Source organism: Neolamprologus multifasciatus, chromosome 8 (genome assembly GCF_963576455.1).
Source record: "Neolamprologus multifasciatus chromosome 8, fNeoMul1.2, whole genome shotgun sequence".
Lineage (NCBI taxonomy): Eukaryota > Metazoa > Chordata > Actinopteri > Cichliformes > Cichlidae > Neolamprologus > Neolamprologus multifasciatus.
Genome location: NC_140446.1, coordinates 5,210,137 through 5,235,327, shown reverse-complemented (window position 1 = coordinate 5,235,327; position 25,191 = coordinate 5,210,137). Strand labels below are relative to the sequence as shown.

The 25,191-nt window shown below is 40.3% G+C and overlaps 1 protein-coding gene across 2 annotated transcripts in view; it reads left to right on the top strand.

Moving 5' to 3' along the window:
- tbkbp1 (TBK1 binding protein 1) overlaps positions 1-25,191 on the top strand; it is a 79,834-nt gene that overhangs the window by 3,576 nt on the left and 51,067 nt on the right. Inside the window, exon 1 of one of the 2 annotated variants that reach the window (XM_085169630.1) lies at positions 17,434-23,096. The exons of the other annotated variant lie outside the window; for it this stretch is intronic. The gene's annotated coding sequence lies outside the window, so the exon portion shown is untranslated. Of the gene's footprint in view, positions 1-17,433; positions 23,097-25,191 lie in introns of those variants that run through there. 2 annotated transcript variants of the gene reach the window in all.

Below are 25,191 nucleotides of genomic sequence, written 5' to 3'. Positions count from 1 at the left end.
ATGAGGAAATGGCCTCTCAGACTGATTTTGTTTAGAAAATTATTAGATTTATACCGAGGACGCCGTCTACGCCTAATATTACATATGTTATTTTGGGGTTTGTTGTGTTTTATTTGATTGTATTTAGACACACCTGAGGGGAAAGTGTGCGTCCCCAGCTCTGGGATTGAGCTTTCATTGTGTGAGACACACCGTGAAGTGTTTATATCATTTTTTAATAGTACAAAGTCTTTTTTAGGGGCGGCTGTTTGGTGCTGGCCGACTTGCTCTATGAGTAACTCCTGTAATGTGTTTAAAGACAGTGTTTGTGTGTATTTGTGCGTGTGTGGAAGGAGTGGTTACTGACGCAATCACACTGAGAACATTGGCACCTTTCATTGCACAGAGGAAGTGTTTTTCTGTGCTGAATGAATTAACGTGCCGAAGCAAACGAGAATCACAGCTGAAACAGTTGCCGTTTGCACGACTCGTTCAGGGGTGCAAAATCTGAAAAATCACATCCTTTGCAACACGCAGAATCTTAAGAGCAGATTTGCTCTGCAGGTCTAACATTTAACCCTTCTGGAAAAGAATTGCTTTTCAAATCGTTGCCTCAGTGTTGCAAAATAGAGAAACGCAGTAGATTATTAGGTCTGCTCAGCTCTGTGAGTGGCACATTTCGGGCTCTGCTAATCACTGATGTTTTTTTTCCTGCAAAGTGCGCATTAGGATTCTGACATGCAAACATAAATCTGCTTTTCTGTTATCATTAGAAGAATTTCTCATCCAGACACGACTCTCATGATGTTAATTCAATTATGCAAAGCTAAAAGCTGCCACTCACATAAATGAATAAAATCAATGCAACTTTTATATTACACAACACACACACACACTATATTATAGATGGACGCCCACATGACAAATAATGTAATTTGGTTGCTACAAGTTTATAAATGTAATGCTTGTAATGTAGTCTCATGCTGTTGGCCTGAATGAAAGATAAGGCGTGGGGAACAGAAGTCTGGTTGACTCAAGTATTTCTGCTTCAAACTCCAAGTGAACTTAGTCATGCAACACATCATTTGGACGCAAAAAAGGATTTTTAGAGGGCTTCTCACATATGAAGTATTACCCTTTAAGACCTGAAAAGGAGATATTGTGTAAGGTCAGTGGAGCTCCAATTATAGGGGTAGCTCCTTTGCAGAAATCATGACATAAAAATACACAAACCTTGTTCAGAGCACTTTTAGGTAGGAAGTATTTTCTTTCTACTGTCTATTTAAGGTACATATCCTTATTTCCCAGTTGGTCACCACAGTGGAGGGGACAAAACCCTCCTGTTTATACTAGGTACCACCACTAGGGGTAGATTATTAGGCGTGTAAGGCAACTGTGCTAACCAACTAGCTAAGACTACAGGTCAAATAATGCATTCTCACCAGGGAATTTACATAATCACGTTGCGTCAGATGCTATTTGCGTTTCATCATTATGCATGAGGTATTTTATGGCCCAATTTTAGAGACTTACAAAATGCACTTCAGGAGGCTGGAGAGGTGCTGGTGACATAAGGTTATCTGCTATGAGACTGTGGTTCACATTTCCTTTGGACCATTATGTTTTGGACTTATTACCTGGGTTAGATTCAGGCACTAATGGCTCAGTCACAGCAGAGCACGGCAACCTCTTCGTGACTAGAAAAAAATCAGCAGTTCCCCGACATTTGTATTGAGTTTTTTGCTGTTGCTGGTTTAGACTGAGGGTGTTGCAACCACTGGGCGACCGTTTTCAATTACACAATGACTAAATAGATTGCAACCTCTCTTAGACAGATTGGCAAAGCATTGCAAATAACTGGAGATTTGCAACACATTGAAATCAATGCTAAAGACCGCAACTCAGGGCATCTCTTTGCAACCAGTGATTCCACTCAGCTGCTTGTATTCTGCCTATATTCCTACATAAAAACAAGGTTGCTGAGCACCTGTGTCATTTCGCAGTTAAATTGCTGCCCTGCAAGAACTACGTGAGTTTTTGTGGAGGATTTTTGAATTTCTGTTTCAAATCTGGCAGAACTTGAATTCAAATTGGCAACAGATTCGCGACAGATGGCAACAGATTCCTGATTTTTACCAAATTCATGACAGTTAATCTCAAACAGATTGAAGGTAATGGCCATCTTGACCCCTTTCAATTACAACCTGATAGCAGACTGATAGGTGACTGACTCTTATTGATGTTTTATTGCAATCGTGACGCATCACAGTTGCTTTAAAGACAGCAGCTGACTACAAGTGTTGACAGATCTGATCTCGCTCTCCAAAGAAACAGTGATTAGGTCGTGTCATGGCCTGCAACCACTGTTATATTGTAAAACCTGCTTGTCTAAACACTTTGGGTGAAAACACACCCCATTGAAAAAAGGTTAGGAGTTACAATCCCGCTTTGCCGATGCTGTAACCTGGCGTGTGCCACCAAAGAACTCCTTGTGTTTAACTAAGAGTTGCAATGCAGAGTTATACAATTGGTGGGTATAGCATACTTCCTTTGTGAAACTCAAGACAAGGTTTGTGTGTGTGTGTTTTCTTTTTTGAGTGCTGTGTTGGTTAACAGCAGGACACAAAAGAGAGCTTTGAGTTCATGTGTACTGGCAGATGATCTTGGCTAGCTGTCCGTGGCTGCAGACTGAAGACAGTAGTTGGAGATGGCTGGAGAGCAGAACAGGCAGGTTTAATGCACAGTGAGCTGAGCCCAGTTAACTGAAATGAACCAAAGTACACAAAGAATACAAAACTAGGAACAAAAGCTGGCTCTAGCGTAAGTACCACATGAGAGACTAAAGGATCTGACAGCGAGTGAAATGAAGAGCTGGGGTATGTATGCAGCTGTGTCCTAAAAGAAGCCAATAGAGCTTAATGTTAGAACATTATGACTACAAAGTGTTCTCTAGTGTTGAAGTCATAGGCGGCATTTAGGTTTTTTTAGTTCTTTAACAACTTCTAGCTCCTGACAGACAAGAGTAATAATTAACACCAACAGTTCTTGTCATTAAACACAAACATGTACAGTTTGGGTTTTTTAACATATGATTAACGCTGCTATTTTTATTGTGAGGATAGTTGGATGAGTCATTTTATTGTTCTATATAAATCTGTGTTGTTTTTCTTCCCTGAACCTTGCTGCCCCGCTGGACTGAATCTGGGAGCTGTCAGCACGTTAAGAGTGACAACGCTGAGCAGTACACACTGTCTTCTTCGTACAAAGCATAACTGTCGTTATCGTCTTCTGCGAACGAGATCTTTCAAAAGGCAGTTCTGACATGATGATGCATTGAAATAGTCAAAAACATGCAGAAAGATTGAAGCCATTCAAGCAAATAAAGGACAGAACATAACACAAAGGACAGAAAGTCGTGTTCTTTAAAAAAAGAAAGAAAAGGTGGCAAAAATTCGACTAAAGCAAGTTTTTTAATGTCGTAAAGACCTTGGCCTCTCCAGCTTTCTGCTCTGTGAGTGACAAGCTGCTTGTGTTTAACTGCTGTGCTCTTTAGATTGGCTTCAAAAGCAGGATTTAATTTAAGACACTGCATGCGTTATTTCCTCTCATAGCTGAGTGTTCACTGTATATCGGCTGCATCAGGACGGCACAAACTGTTATTGCACGTCTGTCTTCTTCGTCGTGGCGCTTGCACAGCCTGGATTGGCTTACTGCAGCTTCGATGATAGCGTTAATGATGTTCTCACCTCAGGGGATGTCACGGGGAGATGGGATTAACGACAACGAATAATTTTCTAATGAATTAGAATTGAGTGTCAGGTCAAAATGATGACGTAGGATTGATGGAAATGGATTGCATCACAGCTCAGAGGTCTGCTGGGATGATAAAGTGTTTATTATCCACTAAATGAGGCGGTTATTTCCAAAATTTATTGGCCTTTGCTGTCATCTTGAATTAAGTCTTTGATCGATTCTTAATTTAAAAACATTGATTATTGTAGCTTTCTCTAGCTTTATTAAAACCATTCTGTTTCACACTGTTAATACGTATTTGATCAAACTCAGGCCTCACTTACAGCCCAACATTTAATCAATTCTTTATAGTTTCTTTATAGTGGTTTATAAATTCAATTCGATTCAATTTTATTTATAATGTGCCAAATGACAACAAGTCACGTCAAGGCCCTTTATATTGTATGGTAGAACCTGCAATAATGCATACAGTGAAAAATAATGCATACATATGACCCCCTAGGGCTGTTCGATATAATGATATATATTGGATGACGGTAACAGCGTCGCGTGTCCGCTTATGTTCCACATAAACCTTTCACAATAAAGCTCAAGATCCTGTTGAGACTTTTCAAAATAAACTGAATCACGTGAAAGAGCAGATTATTTACGGATGAGAAGTAAAAAAGAGCCGCCAGGTGCTAAAAAATAGACCTTAGACTCAAACGTTAGAACAGGCTTTTCCCCGCAGCACGCCGTGTAATAAATACAAAGAAAACGGCGGCCTTTACAACTTATGTCTAAAAATGTATCGTTTCATGCATCGGTTAAAACACTCGACTCCAGCTACATGACGCGCAGCTGGAAACACTTCACGCAAGTCGAGCTGCCCGAGATTCACAGAATTTACAGAAAATGTTACATTTTTGTGATTTATATCGTTATCGGGACGATAGAATTCTTATATCGGGATATGAGATTTTGGTCATATCGCACAGCCCATTGACTCCCTATGAGCAAGGGAGGAAAAACTCCCTTTTAACAGGAAGAAACCTCCAGAAGAACCAGGCTCAGGGAGGGGCGGGGCCATCTGCTGCAACCGGTTGGGGTGAGAGAAGGAAGACAGGATAGATCCCAATACCTATAAATCATTCAAGCATAAAAATGGCAAAGGTGTTATGTCTACACATAACTGACAACTTGGCAAGAACCTAGCAGCCTGTCAAAATAACACACAGTTTGTTCCTATTTCTTTAGCTAAATCTATTTAAAAAATGCAAAACATAACACAGTTTGACAGGCATAAGACACTTCAATCAAAATACAGGCGTCAACAATGTAACCATTAAGCTTTTTTGTTGCTAGGAAGAAATATATATATTCTTTTAATTGTTAATTTTTTTACAGACAATGGTGCACATAGAAGTTGCATTAATAATCCACTTTGTTCACTCAGCACCTTGATGATGCTGTAGTTTCCACTCAGCACCTGAGAGTCGGGCTCAGCCTTAGGAACATGAGGTCGTTTGTCTCACTCTGCAGTATCATCACTGCTGGCCAGCAAACATTAGACCGATTGCATGCGCACACACAGCGAGGAAGCGTCCTGCCTAGAAACAGTCCCGACATAACTCTCATTTAGACAATTTATGCAAAACTTATTTCATTTTCCTCCAATAGATTCGCCACTGTTCCATACTTTAGCTTTCAGTGTCTCCTGCCCCTGGGTCGGCTCACTGGGAGGATCTACTCACTTATGTGTTCATATACATAAATATGGACGTTTATGTAAGCTACTTACTGACTGAATCACTAAATGAAAAGAGAGAGCAGAGACCCTGCTGGCTGATGGAATATTCATGGGTGGCTTTCAAGGGTCACTAGGGGTAAAGGAAGAAGGAGACAGGGAGAAAAAACAGGGAATGACTGCCACTAACTGCTGTGTGTCTTGCCTTTATGTTTTGTTCATTTGATGTCTTTATTTAGGCCTGGCTGTTAAATAAGTCAAAGTATTGCAGGCTAGAGCAAGTCAGGTACTCAGTTGTGTAAGTCACTGCAGCAGGTTTCTCTGTTTGACATCTGTGAAAATAGAATTTTCTAACAGTCTAAGATAATGACCATTTCCGAAAGATGCTAACCAGTCACGACTGGCGACTAAATTTTAATCATTTTAATAGAGAAAGCACCAAAATCCAATTAAGCACAACCCCCAGGCTCACCTGCATAAAAACAGACATAAGAGGCTTCTTTTGAAGTACGGTTGATAACGGTGATTGGTTCCAGAGCACAAAGTGTCTCTTTTTAATCCAAATAAAAGCAAAAAATAAAAAAGGCAGTAATGTTAAGCCAGTGATAGACAGTTCCCATGAGCCTCAAAATCTACTCAGATTTCACTAATCAGGTTTATGGCACAGTGGAAAATGCTGCACAACTTGTTACACCTGGAGAACATATAGGTGACAAAGCTTTGATAATTTCAGGGAATAAATCCTCTTGAGGTGACCTCCTGGTTACCTTCAGGAGACAAAAAGGTAAAAAAAAAAAAACCCCAAAAAAACCAAACCCAAAACAAACAAATCTGGAGGCACAGATACAAATATGTCCTTTTTTTATTACAATACTTTGATGCGGTTTAAAATCTTTTTGGAAATAAAGGTTTGAGAGTAGGGCTGCACGATTTTGCATAAAATGAGAATCACGATTTTTTGGCTTAGAATTGATATCACGATTCTCTCACGATTTTCTTTTACAATATAAATATTTATTGCACTTATTAACTGCACATCAACTTCGTAACAGTTGAGACTGAACATAAAAACAATAAATAAACATAAAAACAACAAATGTCTCACGTTTAGTCATTGCTGCAAAATGTTGTACTGCTTGAAATTGCGTCTCCACCGTTGCTCGACACTGCGTGTATAGAGCAGGTAGTGCAACAATAGAAAAATAGTTGCGGGACGGCACTTTGTAGCGTTTGTCTAGGGTGTTGATCATTTTCCTAAATCCCTCGTTTTACACAGTGTTGATGGGAGCCATATCTTTGGTCAGGTGATAAGTGATAGCCTCTGTAATTTCTTTGTGCCTGCGAGAGTTCGACGTGTATAGGGAAGCGCTGTATAAGGTTCCCGTTATTGATGTTTGGGTGGTTGACCGGGACGGATTTTCTCCTGTCACTTTCTCGTCATCCCTGACGTGCTCTCCGTTGTTTTTCCCTGCTAATTTTAGCATCACACGGCACAGCTTCTGTATCACGTGGTATAAGGCTCCGCCCTTGTCATTTGTTGAGCGGGAAGAGTGAGCGCTTGTTTTCATGCAGATTACGTCGCGGATCAAAATGCGGTACAATCGTTGTCTTTTTTTTTCTTTTTCTTTTTTTTAAATCGTTGTCATTTGGAAATGAGATCGCACATAAGTATGAATCAAGATCGCGATTTTCTAACGATTAATCGTGCAGCCCTATTTGAGAGAAATATCAATTTTATGCAACTCTGGGATAATTCCAAAGACATGGTCAAGGCAAAAAAACAAAAACCCAAAGCAGACACACATTCAGATATTAACAGCCCTTCCCCTTGTTATCCAAACTTGAGTGAATGGAATTATTATCCAAGCTGTCCATTGTCCACTGAGCTGTGAAAAATGCTAATGGCATTTAGAAATGCTCCATTTCAGCTTGTACATCCAAATAAAGTCGTTCAGATGAGATACTGAGGGAAGTCGCCTGAACACTTGAATATCTTGCCATGTCAGTGTAAGAGTTTATCATACTAGATATCACAGATGATTAAAACTACAAAACTAATAAATTGTACAACAAGCTGATGAAAGCATTCCTCAGAGACATTGCGCCATATTGACATGATAGCATCACAGAGTTCCTGCAGGTTTATTAGCTGCACAGCTGTCATGCAAATGTCCGTTTGAGTGCATTAAACTCACTGTCATGTTGAAAGAATCACTTTGAGATTATTTACATTTTTTGACATGGCCTATTATCCTATTGAAAGAATCAAACCATCCGTAACAGATGGGAGAGGTTAATGTGACCAGAAAGCCTCGCATTTCTGCACATGTCAGTCTACTTTGAATTTGTGTTGATCAATTCTCTTGAAATAAAAAAAATGCAGTGTATGAATTCACTTTGCTCTCTGTCTAAAGACCTTTTTAAAAAAGTTTTTATATAACTGTGGTGTAATATCTGTGGGCTAAGAAAGTGACCACTGATTCTCTCTTTACTGCTGCTTCTGTAAAAGCCAGGGGCAGCCCACCTGCATCGAGGCTCTCCTTTCAATCAGAGTTTTGGCTTTGGTTGAGTCACTTTACCATATTCTTTCAAGCCTCACTTCTTTCAAACTCGTCTTTGCTGCTCTGAGAAGAAGAAAAAACCTCACACCTCCCACTGCCCTGTCACAACTGTTTCTCCATTGTTCAGCAGCAACCCCACTGACTGCACCAAATACCACCAAGACTTTGCACAGCAGTAGAGCAGGGAGGTGATAACGAGGAACGACTTTTTAATAAATATATATAGATATACATAAAACACCTTGAACGTTGTGTTGCAGCTGCAGGGATGATATAACACGGTTGTGTTGCTTTTGTTGTTGGAGGACACCTGGTTGCTGAGGAGACTGAAGGAGTGATGTAACAGTAGTGTAATGTGACCACTCACTCTCTCTGCCCACTCAAGGCACCAAGCCAACCAACAGAGGGATAATGTAGTGTAATATGCATGCTGTTAGTGCGTGTTTGTGTGTATGGGCGTGTGTGACCAGATCAGCTGTGTGACAGAGACTTGTAGTAAAAGCAGAGCAAAAGAGGCATAAAAAGGATTGTGTGTGTGTGAGACATTGAGAAATCCTTGTTCGGGAAGGAGGTAGAAAGTCCGTTTTGGGTCTGGAGTCTTCGTGCTCACTGGGGATTCATGTGATTCTTTTTGTGTCTCTGTAAAACCAGGTTACCCACTTGCTTGTCACTCGTTACAGGACTGCCTAAGCTTAGTCTGGCGCACCTAAAAATATCTCCTCACACTATGAGAATGCCCCACCAGTGCTTTGTATGCCTTTTTGTTGACATCTCTGAAAATGTTCGCTGTTTTAATGTTGCTGCTGCTGCTGCTTTATTCATCTCCTTTTAAAGACGTAGACACACATATATACTCAAACCCGAAGACAGGCTTCCTTTCAGTCGGTACGCAAGTATGTCAGATTTTGTTTTACTCAAGCCAAGAAAAAAAGAGCAGTCAGGCATATTGACAACCTCTATCAGAGGAAAGATGCCTGCTTCTGGCTCGAGTCAGATCCGACCAACAAAATGTCATCAAACTGACTCTGAGGATACAAAGAATAATTTCATTTGAGGCATAATCTTTGGATTCACAGCACAGCACATAGATTTCTAATAAATATGTAGCTGACAAACAGTGTGCATCAGATCGAGTGACACGCAGGTCACACAGGAAGACTGAGCGGAAGCACAATGATCTGTTTGGACCTTCAGCAAAAACATTGCTTGTTAGTTTTCCAGTGCAGGTCAGGGGGGTTATCCTAAAATCACATCCAATTCTTGACCACAAGTGGCACTACTGAGCCGATGTCCTGATAACAAGAGGTATGAGCATGGAGATGAATGTCTGCTAATGATCAATCTGCAATTCCTGTTCCATCTACAGTAAAACCCCCCCAACAGTAAAAGTCAACCTCACTATTAAAGTTAAAAGACATGACATAAATGAGGCCCTGGTGGGTTCCAAAGCAGCTTGCAGACAAAGTAGCAAAATAGGCAGGCTAAAGCAAGTAAAACAATTAAATAGAACATTAACAACTGGACAGAAAGGAAACTATCAGCTGATGTTGGCTGCTATTGCGATCAGCTGATCTGCTGGGACTGCAGGCTGAGATTGACTTTGTGGTCTGCCTGAACTTGTCACGGCGGGGTGCGCCGGTGTGAGGAAAGAGGTAGACCCAGATGCTGACACGGTGGAGACAAAACGTAGTTTCAAAAACAAAGCGAGCCTTTATTGGCTGATTGCAGAAGAAAAACAAGGAACTAGGGAAACTAAGGAGGCTATGAACACTGTGTTAACAAAAAGGCTGTGACACTCAGTGAAAAACTATGAACACTGAGTAAACTAGAAAACACAGAGAAACAATGGAGTAAACCTATGAAAACTGTGGTGTCAGATGATCTGACATTGACAACACACAGACTAAATACACATAAGGAATGATCAAAGGAAGTAGAATCACATGGGGAAAACAGCTGACAACAATTAACATAATGACAGGACACGTGAAACTAAACATAACACAAAACTCTTTCAAAATAAAACAGGAAACATAAGGAGATCCAGACATGACTTGAACTTGGCAAACAAAGAAAACTTGGACATGAAACATGACAGAATGTAACTAGATAAACTGAAATGAAACTAGACTAAAAAGAATAACAAAACACCAAGAAACTCAGAATACTGGGTCACATGACACAGGGCCATGACAGAACTAATAATATAGTCAATTTTTTATCATGCCTCCCAGGTATGTAACGTCTCTCAATCTACTTCATACACATACAGAATTGTGAGGAGAAAGAAGAAATAATAAACAGAACGGGATTTACTAGTTAAGTCGGAGATCAAAGAGCGCCCCCTCGTTGGAATCCATACTCCGTTTAATTTTATTAACAACGTTTCAAGTTTTTTTTTTGAGGAAAATACAGAAATAAAAAAAAGAGGTGGATATGCAGAAAAACGACGAGTGACATTTTAATGATCTACTCATCACACATTCATATGTCAAGATATCCTTGCTTCAAAGGAAATACAGCCTTGACTTATGAAAAATAAACAGCTTTACTGATGTTTGAGATCAGTCAGAATTTTGGGGTATGCCACACAAACGCACCCCAGCACACCAGCAGACATGCTTAATATTGCTAATGCCTGCAATGTCAGTGTAGTTAGTGGCTGTTAGTGTGAAAAGAATGTAGGCTATTTGATATTTGATAACCTGCTTTGTTTTCTTCTCAACACGTCCAGTGGAGGAACTGCTTATTGCCGATTATTTATTTGATTAATCAAAGATAGCAAAGAAGTTAGTGATAATATAATAGTTTCGGGTTTTCAGGGATCCTTTGAAGTGGTAAATGTACTGCACTGACTCCAGCACACACAGTTTTAAACTTATAAACTTGCACAAAATTACTGGTAATAAAAACAAAAACTGTTTACAGCCAAGAAAATACTTATATTAGCCAATAATACAGTATTTATACGTGGTTGCTACTATATTCAACCTTGAAAAAACACGCAAGTATGATTAATTATAATTAATATTTGATCAATCTCAAATTAAATCAGAAATTCTCAGCTTTGATCTTCATTTGGTCCATTAGATTAGCTCCTGCTCCTCGAGAAGAAAGAAGTTATAATAGCCAAAACGGATGGTTAAAACAGTTTTAACCATCTCCTGCCGCAACTGTTTAGCCTTTAAGTTTTTGCTTCTTCCTCTTTGTAGCACTGGGGTTCCTTTTCCTGTTCAAGCCACCATTTTAACCAATAATAACTGTCAGGCGATGTGCTGTTGGGTCTTTGGAGGACTGCATTGGTTGAGTTGCTATAACTCTTTGCTCAGCAGACACAAACAAGGGACCATGAATTCAGCTTTACACAACCTTTGTCAATCTAAAATATTGATGGCCTTGGTAAGTATTGTCGATCCGGGAACCAATCCACTAGTGTAACGACTTCAGCAGCCAATTTTTAGGTGCCTACATTGCAGCACGTAATAAGGATATCCGAGCCAGTATTTCCAGTTTCATCCGCTGAGCATCAAAACCTAGCTAAATTGGTTTGCCGCTGTAATTTTTCTTTTGTAATATTTCCTAAATGGACTTGACCGTTTAAGACTGACACCCACAAAGCTGTAACACTGCAGTCATTTTAATCATTAAGGATTAAATCTGGAAAAACAGCTCATTCTGTGAATCCAGGCTAATTCGTTTACTGTCTCATAGAAACAGCGTTGCATCTATTCAGCGTCCAAGAGCATTGTTTCCTGTAGGAAGGCTTTGACAGTGTTGTTTGCTGAGTGGGCTGCTATCCGTGGTACTGAAAGCCAATAACCAGACGAACTGTCCACAAAAAGACATAGACAGTGAATTCATGTCCTATTGCAAATAAACACAATAGTACTGAAAATTAGGAAGAATTTTTTTTCTTCATACTCCACATAATATCTCCCAAATCCGAAACTCTCGACTCGCACCGGTAGCGCTATCGTAGATTTCCAAGAAGGTTGGAAATGAGCTGCATGAATCATACACACGCCACCTCGTAATCCCGCGTGACTAAAGAAAACAGATTTTTGGATCCAAAATCCATAAAGACTGTTTTGCTCTCCTCATATATCACCTTGTTTTATTGTTGTTGCTATTCAGTCGAAGCCCTTTCCGCCACTTTTTTAAGCATTTTTTACTTAAAGCTAGATGACAAAAGCTGGAGGATTAGTACATTTATGCAGAAGGTTACTATCTTTAGAGAATAGATGCACAGTCCTGTCCTTTTGCTTGGATGAATGGTGCCTCTTAAGTTAAAGCTGGTCTACACGTGTGAGAGACAGAGACACGTGAACTGAAACATATGGGTTCAGTGCCCTAACAAGTCTGCTGTTGCGCCTTTGTCTGAGTGTAATAATTGGCTGTCGAATGCAGTTCTCCTACCTCTACCTCTAAACAGAAAGCATGGCACAGGCTGCAAACCCCTTTAGCCTCTTTTCTTTCAGTCGTCTCTCCCTGCCCCTTCTCTCTGAGTTCTACCTCCGAGTTCTACCTTTATTCGTCCAATCAGCTGTGCTGTAATCTACTGTAGTCGTGTCCTTTATCCTTCACAAGCGTCGCATGTCCCCAGCTCCCTCAAGTCAGTTACAGTGAATTTTTCACTGCCTTCTGTCATTCATATGTTTGCTCTTGTCACTCCGCTGGCAGCTCAGACGCCTGTTCCCATCAAACAACAATCGTGCGGTGACTACCGGTGCATGCATACCTCCTTTATTATCCACAGAATGAAAAAGAGACACGCGTGAGGCTGAAACTGATGACTTTGGTTGGATCCCATCCGTACTGAAATGCACTCCATGCAAGCGCAGAATGGAGTAGTTCAACCCTTTTGGTAAGGCTTTCCGTGTGTTCTGCAGTTTAGCTGGCTGGGGACTTACACAGACACATGGATAGCTCACATGGATAGTGTACAAGTGAGACGAAAGTTCTGCTTGCCATAATGGCAGACGAAATTGTGCTTACTTCCACTGACTGCTTACTAGCGTATGGTTTGGATTTGCAAAGAGTATGCTGCTTGGAGAAACAGATTTAGAGGCAGGGCTCCTCAAAGCACCTCAGGGGCTTTTGTGAGCACTTGGATTAAAATTTGTAAGAATATTTGAAAATTAGTTTATATAATTTTAATATGCACGGACTCTAAAAGAGTGCAGCAAAGTAAAAGGGATGCATCACAGTTTTTGTGTTTGCAGATGCATCAAGTTTGTCTAATAACCAAGTCCTAAATGGTGGCTTCAAACATCTGAATAAATCCCCAAGTTTGTTTGATGAAATACTTCCTAATTTGCTCTAGAAATTAGCAAACTTTGCTCACTTGCTCATTTGAAATTTACAGAACAATTCTGTCATAGCAGCTTCATAGCTTCCTTGGCTAATAAAAAAATATCTCAGCGACATTCTGTCATATTATCTGATCTCAGTGCCACATCAGCTAGTACTTATCCAACTGACAAGTCTCATAAAGGGGCTTTTTTTTGCTGTGTATATGACACCCACTTCCACCCCAACACCAACTTAATCAGTGTCATATCATTGATGTCTGCTCAGTTTTGTAACAGGGTTTTCCTACCTCTGGCTTTCCATGGATGTGTGAGACGTCCAAGATCAAAACTCTACAACCAAATATAAACAGAGTCCAGATGGAAAAGGTTTTCAAAGCAATTCCTAAAAATTCAGGTAACATACTCACACTTCCATGGATTTTATTCTGGGCTTTTCAAAACACTTTGCTAAATATTTGCTCTAATGTCTCTTTTATCTGATGCATGTTCTTTCAGTTATTATACGTACTCGTGTGTTCTCGACTGTGGCAATGTGACATTTAGATAAACTTTAGTGGCCTTTACACATGGCTACATTGGTGTTGTAGACCTCTACTGACCTCCACTGTGCAGCCACAAACAATCCACTTCTCAAGAGTTAAAACAAGACAGAACAAAACAAGACGGAACAGCTGATTAAGTGTTTAGGTGATCAAGAGTAAATTGATTTGAAACTAATTTTATAGTTGAGATGTAAGCTGATATTTAAGCAGAAATGCCACCGTTTAATTGGTATCTCTGCTCAAATGTTAATATATTTTACATAAGAATAGATTTTCTGTCATTTGTAGTTTAAGGGTGCTACCTAACCAACATACCCGACCAAGTTTTCTCCCTTAATTGCTTCAAACATCAAGCAAAGTAAAAGCCATATGGTAAAAGAATTCAGGTAAAATTAGTTCACTATATATTAAAACAAATAAGTCTTGATTTACCATGAGAGGAGGACCTAACACAGCTCAATTTTAGCAGTTGAAATTTTCATGGTTAATTAGATTATGTTGAGTTAAATACCATGACTCCACATAATCTGGCTTTTGGGACCGTGGGGATCAGTTGCATGTTTTGCAAGATGGTAATCTGGTCTTGGCCTCCCAGTATTGGACTATCCCCTCAGACTTCAATAGAGTTCCTTGAGTGCATTTTCCTTTGCACGTACTCGGCCCCCCCCACCCCCCCACTATCTTTCGATTCCCCTACATACAGTCACATGCATGCATGTGTACACACGCTCACCTTTTCATCTTGCAGTACTCTAGTCTTTACGTGAAGGAGAGCATCACAGAGCCTCGTTTAAAGTGTGTGTGTGTGTTTTAATTCTTGGTTGGTTCTCCTTTCCTGACTCATCTTCAAAGGCCTGGTTGAGATGACTTATTTTGGATTGATGTTATGACCACATTAGTTAGGTCTGGGCCAGGTGTTTAGCTTTAATTGTTAACGTTTGTTATGTAAGTGGATATCCTCACATAGATAGCCATTTAAAGATAAACGCATATTGCAGTGTGTGTGTGTTTATTTAAACATCTCTGTGAGCACCGGAAACTGGCACTTGTGGGGACCAAATGCCCGTCCTCAAGAATTTGAAGGCATTTTCGAGGCTGAAAATGTGATTTTAGAGTTACAGTTAGGTTATGGTTAGGTTCAGGGTAAGGGCTCGGTTTAGGCATTCATTTCTGATGGTTAGGGTTAAGGTAAGGAGCTAGGGTGGACATTATATCAATCAGATGTCCCCACTAAGACATGAAAACAAGTGTGTGTCTGTGTGTGTGTATATGTGTGTGACAGACTGGTGAAAAAGAGAGCAGCCCTCAGCGGTTGAGCGGCTATGTCCTTTGCCAAGGACAGTGACTTTCATTAAAGTAATGTACTCACACCTTACAAAGAGGCACACGTGCTGCTGTAAAACACACACAGGGGACACGCATGTGCTGTCGGTATTTCTTATTCATGATGTCATCCACGTGCGCTCATCATGGGTGCATGCATCGCTCGTGTTTATCATATATTCTTTCTGATCCAAGCCACTGCTCTCTTTTCCCTCACACATCATCTTGTCTCTGGACTCATCCAACATGCATCAGCAGCAGTGGCAGCAGCAGGAGCATGCACTTCTAATTAATCAGGAGCCACAGACTGTCATATCAGCACTCAGAGCCAATTAAACACTTGGTTATATTTTCTGTCTTTAACGGTTGGAATCAACCTCCCTTTTTGCAGCTCAGTGTAGTAGATTGCGTATTTGCTGAGGGGTACGATTGGATATGAATGCGTTATAATGTGGATATATAATAAAGTCGATTTCTAATAACATTTTAGGCTCTGGATCTCCTCAGATAAGCCCATAACTGTGTAAAACCACATTATGTGTGGTGCTTTATGATGCATTTGTGTGGATAAATATGTTCGGGTTTTTTGTGCAATTTCCATGAATCCGGCATCTGAATAAATATGCAGTAAAGAGAAGTTAATTTTAGTAAAGTAGGGTAAAAATTGATATCCAAATAGACATGGTCTTAATTCTGAATGCATTTTTATGACTGAAAATAACAGTGACTTTTCCACTTTGCTCTGTTTGCATTAGTTCTCTTTCTCATGCATATTTGGCATACCATCATTTTTCATATTTTTACATTTTAAGCATATTTGTGTGCATTTGTGTGCATACGTGTGTGTGTGTGTGTGTCTAACTATCAGTCAGTCTTTTAGTCAGTGTATGACAGCAGAACAGACATACTGGAGGAGGATGTGATGTTCTGTGAAGCGAACGAGCCTTCAGATGCCGGGAAAACAAGACAAAAGTGGGATCCAAGTAAGAGTCAGGGCCACTGGCGCTGGAATGATCTGAGCTGATCCAGCTGTCAAGGCCTTTGGCTGGAGTTAATGTATGTATGCACGAACGTGTGATGGCATCTGACTGATGCTGCTTTCCACTACAAGGCTGTGAAGCTTTGAAGTGCTGTACCGTTTTGCATTACAGCGTCTTCCCCGCCACCTAATCCACCCTTGCAGCAAGTTTTAAAAGAGTCAACAACTGCGGCATCACTACAAGGAGCCACAAAACTAAACCCGCACTGTGCCATGTGTGTAATGATTATGAGCCGTTATTAAATAAACCATGAGAGCCATCTCATCCCATGGAGGATGGGGCACAAGTTAAAAAGCTTCATCACAAAATTGGGACAGCAACAAACTCAATCCTCTTCATCATGAATAAAAAGGAAATTTGATTCTCCAGTCCATGAAATGTCAGAAAATGAAGAGAAAAATATCCGTCTGAGGTTTTCAGAGAGCAAGAAGATATCTTTACGTTCATTGTTTTGTGCCCTCCAAAGCTCAAAGCTAATCAGTGTTTGGCATTTGATAATAAGATTGGACTAAGAGGCTATTAAACACCAAATAAACAAACATACATATACATAAAACACCTCCTGCTTGGTTGCTAGAGTCTTTTATTCTGAAAGGACCTGTAGCTTAGGCTTGCTAATATTGCTAATATGTGGTAAATAGATATTCCATCCATCCATCAAGTTTTTTCATGTAATATTATTGTTTATTTATTTGTGATTATTTATTAATCTGAACCATGTTTGGTTTGTGGATTACAATTAGGGCTGTTCGATAAAACGATATATATCGGATGACGATATAAAAGTGTCTATCGTTTCATTTTACGCTATCGTTTGTTTCGTGGTGTCGCAAAATAAACTCTTTACGGCAATATTTTTTCATCGTTTTGATGGACACTGTAGTGGCTATATTAATTTATTAAAGTTCTCTCTTTCTCTTATATTTAATATAACCACACTACAGACGGACAAGCGCCTATTTTTATGCGTTGTGGTCGTGTCCGCTTGTTTATGTTCCACATAAACCTTTCACAATAAAGCTCAAGATCCTGTTGAGACTTTTCAAAATAAACTGAATCACGTGAAAGAGCAGATTATTTACGGGTGAGAATTAAAAAAGAGCCGCCAGGTGCTAAAAAATAAACCTTAGACTCAAACGTGAGAACAGGCTTTTTCCCGCAGCACGCCATGTAATAAATACTAAAACGGCAGCTGTTACAATTTATGTCTAAAACTGTATAGTTTCATGCATCGGTTAAAACACTGGACTCCAGCTACATGACGCGCAGCTGGAAACACTTCCCGCAAGTCGAGCTGCCCGAGATTCACAGAATTTACAGAAAATGTTACATTTTTGTGATTTATATCGTTATTGGATGATAGAATTCTTATATCGGGATATGAGATTTTGGTCATATCGCACAGCCTTAATTACAATTTTGAAGCCTCAGTTTTAGCTTTCTTTGTATTTGGTAGCCAAAACTCAAACCCTATCCTTATTCTTATGGCATAAAAGTAAATATGTTATTTTGTCAATTACATCTCAAGCCCGAACAATAGATTTTTAAGATGTGTTTACGCACTGCAACTTTAAAAAAAAAAAAAAAACAGCAGCAAAAACTGGAGAAAACACAACAAAAACAGAAACAATACAGCTAAAGCTCACAAAAAATGTTTAAATAACTAAAAAAAAGCTTACAATACACAGCAGAAGTGATTTAGGGAAAACTTTAACATGACGGAATAGCTGTGGTAAGCAACTAATAGCAAACATATAGCTACAGTATTACTGGTGTATAGGATACCAGTATTTTGGTGATCTAAAAATACAGCCAATATTTATTTTCCTTTAAGACACACAACATGGACAGAGTTTCCTAAAATTTGTTATGTGTAGTTATTTTTGCTTGTTTACACTCTGGATTAGCTGGTTTTTGTGTGTGGAGTCCCAAACCTGTGTTAACAACACGGAAACAGAAGAGTGCCCTCTGGTGGACAAACTATGCCACAACAACACTCATATTTGAACATATTTGAAGGGTGTTTCCGTCGTCTTTTCTTTACTTTTTTACATTTTTTTCTATTTAGCGCTGTTATAAAAGCTTATATATAGCTAAGATTGGCGGTCGCGCAGTGTGCAACACACTGGGTTGGAGCATTAGCGAGATGGGCTGGTCATTTCCTTCAATGTTACTGGTGTGAAGGTGTGCACTTTAGCCCAAATTACGATTTCAGTAAATACCTTATGTTTTCCTAAACCTAACCAAGTAGTGTCTAGTGCCTAAGCCTAATCTGCTATATCCAGCGCAGCATTGGTTTCCACCAGTTTCAGTTGCTGTGAAATACATGGTGGATATAACACAAAGATTTTTTGTGAAAGAGTTGCATCTGGAAACTACTCCGTGGATGGTGGATGGTGGATCTGTAAAGCTAGAGAGTCATGCAACAACTCGCTCTGGTTATATTATTATGAGCAATATGTTTCCTATAATGTCATTTTGCCCAAATATTACTAATGTAATGTGGCACAAACATTCAGCACCGTTTTAAATATCCCCCTCTGACCTCTAGGCTGACTGCACCGACAGCTCTGTCACATTTTCTCATCATACTGTGCATCTCATCTTACTGAGCAGCCATCTTTCACTCCAGCCTGCTGGCGTGCCAACTGTGCAACGAAACAAAGCATCGCGCTCTCTTCCTTAATGCGCTTTTTACCAGCTGAGACCAAATTACAGGCTTTGTTTCACTGGGAAACACACTAGTACTCGTGAGTCATCCGACTCAGTCATCATGTCAGCGTGTGTGAGTGTACTGCATGTGCACCGCATGTGTCCGTGGCCGTGTGTGGTCGTGGTTAAATGGGGAGGCTACATTAAGTTTGTCAAAGGAGGCAGGACTTTAATTGCAGCCCGAAAAGAAAAGTCTTTCTTTTCTCACCCTCTCTGTCTTTTTGTCTTTGCTTCTGGGCTGCAGCTTAGCTCGACTCAGATTTCAGAGTGAGGGAATCCAAGTATTGGATTGGCTATAATAATAATGAGGAGATTAATGTCTTTTGTGGGGAAAGTTCTCATTCAAAGTCAAGATAAAGGTTTTTTAACCCGCTCGGAGTGGGTTGGGGGGGGGCCTGTGATAAACTTTGCTGCTGAATACCAAGATGGATGAATGACAGTGAGAAAGAGCAAGAGAGAGGGAGGAAAGACAGGGTGGTGGTGGTGGGAAGAGAAAGGTGAAGGAATTGACTATTTGTTTCAGCTTCGGTGGAAAGAAAGATGAGGAGAGGATGAGAGAAAAGAGAGATGGAGCTGACAGAAAACAGAGAGCAGAGAGCAAAAAAACCCCCACAACTCATTGTCTCCATCCTGCCCCTGCCATCAATCTCCCAAATGGCAGCTGCCTTACTTACACACAAAAACACGCACACGTACACACAGATAGTTCTGTGGCCGCCTGCATACACAGCTGATTCCCCCAGTGATGAATCAGAGAGCAGTATGGCATGGCACAGAACGTCATTTGTTAGAGTTGGTGTCTTTCTCCTGCACCAACAGGCTGTATAAGTGCTTTGCATTGTTCATCATGCGTGTGTGACGTGTCTCTGTAGGTGTGCTTGGATGTGGACCTTGTCTTTGCTTCTGGGCTGCAGAAGCACATGACGTAGGCTGAGCTGTGTGTATATGTGTGTGTGTGTGTAGTACGCACGTGTTTAAAGAGTACATGGAGTTCCAGTCTTAACATCACACGGCAACAGCAGCTTATTGAACAGACATAGATGTTAGTCAGCCAACAGTCATAAAAAATAGACTTGTGTTAATTTATTATGGCAGGTCTCCAGTTACCGCTGCTGCTTTTAAAATCATTCATTTGATTTGTTGTGAATATGAATATTTGCTATAAAAAAATCACATGAAACCAGCGATCTGTGTGGCTATGCACCATTTAGCTAAATGTATTATTCATTTGAGGGCCACATTTAAGGTAAAGCTTTGCATTTTTCAGGTTTCATTGAAATCTTACTTCTGCAAAATCTAGAAATATGAGCCTTTCATAGCTTCCCAAATAAACATGATTTTTTAACACATCTATTTTTGATGATATCCTTCATTTATCCTCGTTTCTCATTAAAATCAAATATGTTTTTCAAGAAACATTTAACCAGGAAGACAGTACATAATACATAATGACACGAGTACAACTATGACACACTTTTTTTTTTTGCCTGTCCCATTTGGTTCTTTAGCCGTCAGAATTGTTGTCTGAAGACCAACAAGGATACCCAATGGATTTATTTTGCCAAATGGATCATCATGGCATTGCCGTATTGGTCCATTTGATCGACCTTTGTTCTTATTATTTATTTTATTTTATTTTCAGTTGTTACAGACGGGACAGACATGAGTGAGGGATAGGAAAGGGAGAAAGAAAGAGGAAGGAAAAGAAAAACAGAAGGGGAGAGGGACAGTGAGAAAGGGGGGGGGAAAATATCTCCTGGATCACCCGTTGAGAGAGAAAGAAGAGAAAACAAGCAAAAAAACCAAAACAAAGCAACATACTAAACACAACACCATCGCATTAATCTAGCTAAGTGTAAACAGCAGTAAATACTAAATATTGAATGTTGTTGTGCAGCACGCAGGACAGACAGCGCACAATGTGCTTTGAAGTAGCAGCCAAGAAAGGTGTGATTTAAGTCTACGAACAGTGAATTATGACACACTTTAAGTAAGAGGAGTGCGGTCACACTGACATAGTATTTTTCCACTCCTTTAAATGTCAGTCCTTAGTAATTAGACATCAGTTTTAGGTGCTTCTGTTGATGATTTCAGGGAAAAGGCTCAGCATATTTAGTACTGATCTGGCTCTGGGAACGACGTGTCTGGAGCTTTTTGCGCTGTCACAGGGCAAGAGGTAGGACTGCAGGTTTCATCATATAAAAGAAAATATGATGATAGGATTTCATTCAGTCAGCTAGCAAATCAGTTAATACACAGAGGGGTTCAGTGTTTTGAGACAGGACACTTTAGCACAGAGACCGGAGACACTGGGGATTGGACTTCCAGCCCTGCAGCACTCTACCAACAAAGCAGCAAAGGAGGGGCAAGAGGTCTAGCCAGGGTGGCGCATACCTCTTCAGTGAGGTATGTGAAAATCCCTTGTATTTAACTACCTGTTCTTCTAAGAAAACACAGAAACTATTTTTTAGGTATAAATAATATAATCCCCCCCCCTTGCACCCTGTAGATCCACACATGGAAACAACATTTTTCATTTTACAAAATAAATTAAACTCCTCAGTACCTCAGATAAATCCCATGCTTTTCTTATCTACATTGTTGTTTAAACTTGGAGGACAGCTGACCAAAATAGAAATGAAACAAGCCTAACATGAGCATGGCAGCATGAGCAATAATGAGAAAAAAACACCCCAAACCTTTGATACTAAATGCTACAGACGTATTTGGGTTGGTACCCCTGATTTGAATTTCTTTACCACAATTTAATTCCTGGAAGTGTGAAGAGGGCTTTAACACATCATTTTGACTTTCATCAGATAGTCAGACGTGATGTTCCCGTGTGCTATTTGACATTTCTAATATTTGAACACATTTTGTATGTGATGTGTATGAATGAACTAAACGAAATGGATCTCAGTGTTCTTAAAATAAGTAATTGCCTATGCTCTGGAAGAGGATCACTAAAGTATAGTATGAAATAAAAGACATGCATGAGAAAAATCTAATTCAGCACTCAGTCATGTATATTCAACATCCAAGTTCACAGGAACCAGTTTGTGCTCTTGTAGATATTTGCTTGAACATCTTGGAGTACCAGGTGTTTAGGCTTTGAAGTAAGTTTGGGTAGTTCGGTCGTTGTGTCCTTGGGCAAGACATTTCACCCGTTGCCTACTGGTGGTGGTCAGAGGGCCCGGTGGCGCCAGTGTCCGGCATCCTCGCCTCTGTCAGTGTGCCCCAGGGTGGCTGTGGCTACAATGTAGCTGCCATCACCAGTGTGTGAATGGGCGAATGACTGAATGTGTAAAGCGCAAATACAGGCCATTTACCATTAGTTAGCAAATGTAAAATGGTCTGAAATATTATTTTGAATAAAAACATAAACCTGAAACACAATCAACAATACTCCGGTTCTCTCTCCCTAAATGCCAGATCCTAATTATTACATCTGCTGTATTATGCTGTAAGTCAACTACCTCCCTTCTGGCTCTTCAAGTAGGTTGATGTGCTGTTTTTATCACTTGTTCCATGTCTGACAGCTATCAAATGTGTTCACCCACAATGCTATCCTAAAGAGACATGACGCATCAGCTCACTGCTGCTTGTTCAGCTCATTGCCTAGAGCACAGTAACAGCTGAAGGAAGTATCGTTCGGTGTGTAAATATATTTACCAACCTAGATATTCTAAAATCTGGAGAATAACAGGGATGGACAGTGAGAGATGTTGGAAAGAGGATCTGAACAAAAACAGATGATAAAATAGGATTTTTTTAAAAGTCAGAGCGGCATATTTTCCACATAATGTCAGTGGAAATGTGTCCTTGAACATGTTGGCCTCGTTATTGAAATGCTGAACAGGTTTGCTGTGCTGCGTAAAACGTAGCTCTTTATTATTTGAAACACAATGCATATGTTATCAGATAGGCGAGTGTCTTTATTTTCAGCTTGCATTTTTTATGAATGAAAGGTATGCAGTAGCAAATGCTGGGCATGCTCTGATCAAATGATTTTTCAAATAAAACAATACTATGTCCATGTGTCTTTCTAAAATTGGTGACCGTGGCCGCCAGTGGTCGAGTGTCTGTTTGTGAGGTTGGTTGCTGTGATGTGATATAGGTGCATCCAAGAAGTCTGTGCTCCAGTTTTGGTGAGTGATATTTTAATATCTTCTAATCCTAGTTAGCAGGAATTGTGTCTGTATGATGTAGCTGTAAAGCTTATAAATTCAGCCCACTAGCCTTACTATTGTATTTTCCGCACTACAAGGTGCACGTAAAATCCTTTAATTTTCTCAAAAATCGACAGTGCGCCTTATAATCCGGTGCGCCTTATGTATGAATTCTGGTGCTTGCTGACCTCGAACCAATTTTATGTGGTACACAGCACTCAAAAGTCTGTCAAAAAACATTTTAGTCCGACTTTGGTAAGCTATGAAGCTGCACTGCTTGATGGATTGTCAGAGCATTACGGCTACCATAGTCAGGAGCCTCACAGAGGAATCTGGGTCCAAAACTCCGTCTGCTTCAGGTCCCAAAGTCAAACGAACACTGCGGCATCACTGAGACTTAAAAACTGTCTAAATTCTTTCATTTTTGATAAAATGATCAGTGTTGCTTCTTTACCAGGTGTAACAATCAGGTTTAACATCCAGGCATCCATGAAAACAGAATTTATTAAATTTAATGAAGTTAGAAGTTAGCAGGAAGTTAGCTCGCTAGTTTCCATATAAATATAATATAGCATGTTCTGATTGAGAGATTTCTGAAAAAACCCCAAAAAAACGTACAGCTCTGCCATCACTTCCAACATAAATGTAGACAGAAAACTAAATAGCCGTGGCGTTTGCAGGGTTACTGAAGTTGAACTAGCTGGTATATAATGTTGTGCTACGCGATTGCTAGCGACACAGCTATGTTAGCATAACATAAACACAGTGAAGCTGGAGGATGAATGCTAACTTTTTTCCACTCGATAAAAGTTAACGTGAAGGTTCACGATGCTGTCAACAGACCAAACTTCAGTCAGGAGAATAACTGAGATAATCTATCCACAATACGAGGTTAGTCATTAATATACTGCAACACATGAGAATGGAGCAGCTGTGACAGAATTCAACATTAATGAATCAATGGTACAGAAGAGGAGGAAGTTAGAAGAATGAGTTGACTAAAGTTTGATCTGATTTGGTTTTGCCTAAGGCGCCTTATAATCCGGTGCGCCTTATGGTCCGAAAAATACGGTAATAACTTAGTAACTCCAAATATATAGCCACTTCTGACTCAAATAAAAAAAGATGGCTCATGCATCTTTTAATTACAGTCTGTGATTGTGAATTATAAGTTGGCAATATTTATACGTCAGCTTACTTAGGTTTGGGCAAGTTTTAACTATTTTCCGGATGTTTAATTGTGAACCAATAATAATATTGCATTTATATAGCGCTTTTCGAGACCCTCAAAGCGCTTTACAATTTCACTATTCATTCACACACTGGTGGAGGCAGCTACATTTGTAGCCACAGCTGCCCAGGGGCAGACTGACAGAAGCGAGGCTGCCATATCGTGCCATCAGCCCCTCTGGCCATCACCAGTAGGCGGTAGGTGAACCGTCTTACCCAAGGACACAACGACCGAGACTGTCCAAGCCAGGGCTCGAACCGGCAACCTTCTGATTACAAGACAAATCGCCACAATAACATGTATATCAACAAAAACCAGATAAGTCATTTATTCATAAAGCCACAGCACCGTGTGCATCCACTGACCCTTGCTACCTGTCTCTTTTTGGCAACAGCAAGCACACAAACACACTAAATGATCACCTTTCCTGCACTGCTTTGTCCTTGTGCTGACACTCACAAAACACACACTCTCTTTGCACTGACTCATTTCCGCACTCGTTGATGTGCCTGTCCTCATGTCCGCATGGATACGCACACAAAGGCACGCAGTCAAACCCTACCTGCCGCCATGTTAATAGGTTCTCAGTGTGTGCCGCGCCATCCAGCTTTGGCCTTGTTCGCTGTGAAAGGCAGAGGAAACAGGTGCAGCCGACTGAAGCCAGGCATTATGGGAGCATTTGGCGGATGAGCGCAGGGCCAAAAGTCACACCACCTCCCTACCCTGGACTCACCATTCATAGACATACTGTCTGATTCAGAGGTGCCAAATGTCCAGCCTGTGGGGATCACAGGGCAGCACTGAGAGGAGCTGTTTAACACTGCCGGACAGAGAGAAGGGAGA